Source organism: Canis lupus, chromosome 5, assembly GCF_048164855.1.
Source record: "Canis lupus baileyi chromosome 5, mCanLup2.hap1, whole genome shotgun sequence".
Taxonomy (NCBI): domain Eukaryota; kingdom Metazoa; phylum Chordata; class Mammalia; order Carnivora; family Canidae; genus Canis; species Canis lupus.
Window position 1 is genome coordinate 45,088,591 of NC_132842.1, and position 4,846 is coordinate 45,093,436.

A 4,846-nucleotide genomic window follows, 5' to 3' on the forward strand; every position below is an offset into this window, starting at 1 on the left:
TAAGTTGTACAGTTGTCTTTGCAATGAGAAAGGCCATGCACCCAGCTTAACCCAGGAGACATCAGTGAAAGTCTATGGCACAATTTCTTGGGATGCTTTTGCTTTCCATATAAAAAGGACAGTTGCACATGTCACAACCCACCCTTCTTACTCTTGCCTGGAACATGGATGTGATGTCTGCCACTATAGCAGGCATCTGTCATTGGCGAGGTAACAAACAGGTGGGAAACCAAGAGAATCTCAGAGATACTAGCTCTAACATCCTGAAGCCTGATAGACATTAAATTTGAGAAAACTTGTCCTCAGGTATTGACTTAGTGAATCCATTTTGTGGGACACTCATCGAGCATTTACTAAGGCACTATTCAGGCACTGTGGATACAAATATGGGTAGAACTATAACTTTTTCCTTGAGGGGGTTACCTTCTGGTGGTAATTTCAGTACAAGGTTGCTTACAAAAATGTTAGCAAAGCAGCAGGCTGGTCTGAGAGATGAAGAAACTCTCTCTGGATGGGAAGGGTATTTCAGTCCCGCAGTTCCAATCAAATAGATGTTTTTACCCTGCTAACTTGACTCCATGGATGTTCCCTCTTTGTATTTGTGAATGTAACATTTAAAATAGTGTTATCTCCACTTTGATAAAATTTCATGACAGCATATTTTGTGGAGCTAATCCCATAAAGCCAAGTCAATGCCATAATTAATTTTATATTCAGGATAGTTAAAGTAATCCATTATTTTCCATTTTTGTGATTTGCCAAAATTATTTTCCTTCAGAGCAATTCTTTTTGATGAAAAATTCGCAAGGACAGTTTGCCAGCTTATAGTCATTGTATTGTATTTTGTGGTAATTATGTCAGCCAAGCCTAATTTACCCAGTCAAGTGTTACAGATTCAAATTTAGTCAAGAAGAGTTGATTTGTCTGTCAAATTAAATTTTTACCATGTGAAATTTTAGTGTGGCTACTTTCATATGCTTTTGATTATTTTTCATAGGATAATTTTTAGTTTATAACAAAATACAATTATTCAATCCGATTTTAAAGAAATCTGTTAAGGCTTCTAGTTATGGATTCAATAAATCATGGAAGATAAAAATATAGCAGTACAGCATAGGAAATATGGTCAATGTTATTGGAATAGCATAAGGTGACAGATGGTAGCTACACTTGTGGTCAGAGCATAGCATATAACGTATAGAGAAGTTGAATCACTATGTTGTACGTCTCCAACTAATATAACATTGTGTATCAGCTATACTCAAAAAATTGAAAAAACCTGTTAGAAAAGTTTTCCATGTATTTTTTAACTTTGTCATTATTTTGAGTTGATTATTTCTACCAGTAGTATTTACTATAAAATTAAAAAATTTAAGGTTTTCTATTTATTTTTTTCTAAGCTAGTTCATGAGATAATTGGACCAATATTTTTCAGCTATTGTAGGCTGAACTTTTAGGCAGTTCCTGGGATGGAATGGACAGTGGGGAGACAGAAACCAGGTTGCTGTGACATTGAGGGGACAGTGAGAAGTAAGTACAAAGAATGAATCATACCTCTAAGAAGCTTGACAAAAAAAGAGAAGGAGAAATATAGGCAGGAGCTAGAACATTTTTAGGATAGTATAGATCTGACATGTTTGGGACATGTTGAGGCAGCAGTTGGGAAAAAAAACTCAAGTGCAGGGGAAGGGGGTTATTACTAGAGCACCATCAATGAGGAAAAGACAAGGAACAGGACCAAGGTGGAGAGCTCACTTTGAACTAGCAGAAAGGAGTAAAGATTGGTGCATAACTTAATTTTCCCAGTAAAACGGGAGACAAAGTCCTCTGCTGAGTAATAAGAGTAGGTGAGGGCTGGTAGGTAGTGGGCTGTGGAAATAATTAATTTGGTTTGGCCTGGAGGCTTTTCCACCTCCTTTCTGGTAATAATGCCCTCCTTCACTTTGGATTTGGCATGCGACCCAGACTGAGTCATTAACTGAAATGAGGGAAGCCTGGTGTAAGTGTAAGTGAATACAACTGGAAGGTCAGTTTGAGTCATATTAAATATAAGCATGTCTGTTACACATCCCAAAGGAAATGTTAAATAGAGCTGGGTGTATAAGTTGGCAGTGGGATGTAAAAGTTCAGCACTTAGGAGAAAGGGAAGATGCCATCTGAGTAGATGGCATGTAATGACCTAGAACTGGATGAGATCATGTAGGTAATGAGTCTCCATGAATCAGAGAGAGAGCCAAACAAGGAGTCCTGAGGCATTATTTAACTCTCCAAGATGGGGTGGGGGAGGAGAAAGGTCTGGGCTGGGAAGAAACCTGGAGAGCAGGGATTTGGTGAAAGGCTTGTTAAGAAAGTGAGGAAGGTGGGAGGGATTTGCTGTGCAAAGGATGCTGGAAGTCATGTAAATTGAGGTCTGCATCGACCTTGGATCTGTCAAGGTGATGGTCACTGGCTTTGACAAGAGTAGTTCTATTGGAGATGTAGAGATTAAAAGTCACATTAGAGTTGGTTGAAAGACACATAGAGTGGATTGAAAAGGAGGACAGGAGGCATAAGTAATCTTTTGTAGGGAGCAGAGAAAAGGAGTAGTAGTATTTGGAGGATGGATGTGGGTTTAGGGAAGGGTTTCTGTTTTGGTTTGCTTTTTTATTATTTTGCTTTTTAATAGGGAAATATTACATCATGCATATATGCAGGTGGAATGATCCTATGGAAAAGGGAAAATTTAAAAGAGGACAGAGAGGGAAGAACTGTAATAGCAAAGAATTTCAGAAGGTTAAGAGGCAATGGGGATAGTATCAAGTGGAAGGTTTGGACTTAGGGTCAGAGACAGTTTATCTTTTTTGTTGAGGTGAGGCAGAGCATACGGTACAGATGAGGCTAGGTTGGTAAAGTTACTGAAAGGGAAATGAGATAGTTTTCTGTTGATTGTTTTTAGTTTCTTAGTGAAGTAAGGAGCAAGGGATTAATTGTGGTGGTGTCCTAGGGTAAGGTAGACAGTTTGGATAATGTAAGGAATGTAAAGAAATTGACCACTAGTGTTGGAAAAGTTGAGGTCATTGTTGACCTTAACCAAGCCTTGACTGGGCATTTTGTAGCAGTAAGACAGGTAGTGCTGAGGCTGGGGAAGGAACTAGCTCATGAGGAGCAGGATCTCTGTGCTTCTTCTCTTATCCTGCTGAGAACAGGATTCGGACTGGAGGAGGGACAGGTGGCAGCAATGACAGTGGTGGTTGAGGAAATTACTTGTGAGAAAAGTTGAGAGAAGTTAAAGTTCTTTTTCTGTTCTGGTGCCTAAGTGATACCAGGTAGGTCTATTACTTTATCTACCTGTGCAGAAGGAGAAGCCTGTCTCCAGCAGGGGAGAAGATACCCAGAGGAAGGCTAAGACAGGCAACAGAAAGAGAGAGAGAGAGAGAGAGTCCAGGACACATTATGTGCAAAGTGGCATCTAGTTGTGCCGTCCATTTGTCCTCTCATGGTTTTTAAGCTACAAAAATAAACAAAGACCACTCATATCTGAACAAGAAAGAGTTATTTATTTGGATCTTAGTACGGCAGAGGAGTCAGCCATCATCATTTTTGTTTGACAGAGACTCAGGGGCGGAGTCAGAGGAGTGGGAGAGCTTTATATTGGAAAAATGGAAAGGCTTCAGGTATTTCCTAATTGGAGGTTGTTGACATGGGGCATCCTGTGTAATTGGTTGGGGAACATACTTCATTTTGTCTGATTGGTATTAAGTTGAAAGCAGGTCAAAAAATTAGGGAAGTAGGAAGTTATTGACCAAGTCTTGAATGTTTTGGGCCTATTGCCATGGAGGTTGTTGTTTGACTTCCTGGGATGGTTGCTACAGAGATTGTGGATCAGAGTTCTCTTTTTATATATGATCTGGCAATTATCTGTTTTCTGTTCTGTGTCTGGAACCCTATAAATTCTCTTTTTAAGAGAAGCTGGTTTGCATTGGGCATGTGTTGTTCATGACTGAAAGAGTCCTGACGACTATAGTGAAGGATTTTGGGGCAATTTGAAAATGACCCTGGGGGTTGGAGGGCTGAACAGGTGAGCAAAACAAACCACAGAGATGATAAACATCATTTTTGAACATCTCTTTTCTACCAGACACCTACATATTTCATGTAGATACTCCTATAATTCTCAATAATCCTATGATGTAGATGGTTATTTTCTCCATTTTTCAAAGATGGGGCAATGGCCTCACAGTAGGCAAGTAAGTTGCTTCAAGTTAGAAAATGGCAAAGCCAAGGATTTACTCTTCTAAGGTCCTGTTCTAAGGTCCAGTGTTTCTGCTCTCAGCTTATGCTTAGGATCCACTAGGAAATGGATTTTTGTCCTTCCAGGTCCCCAGCTGGTGATCCCATACCATGACATTCAGAAAGACACCTATGGATTGTCTGCATGTCTCCTGTGTCATATTTACAGGATTCCTATGAACATATGTTAACATATCCTTTGTGGCTGATTCTTTGGGTGGATGTTTATTTTGACTGACTTTATAGACAGCAGTTGTGATATGAATGAAAGCTTAATTTTAAATCCTTGATCAGAGTTTTTTTCTCTTCTCTATCATATCTTTTGGAAACTTACACAGAGTTCAAAATGATTCATCGATGTTACCAATGAATGTGATGGGCAGTTCTGCTGTGCAAATTGATCTGTAAAGTTCACGTTGTATAGTCCAAGAGACGTCGTGTCTTGATGTAGTGGGTGTGTGTTGAAATAAATGCACCAATAGTAAGAAAAAATCATCAGTGTATAATTGAAGGAGCATTTGGTGAGAAAATTATCTTCAAATGTGAGGAAGAGAGTCTGTCCTTTGGGAGGGCTATG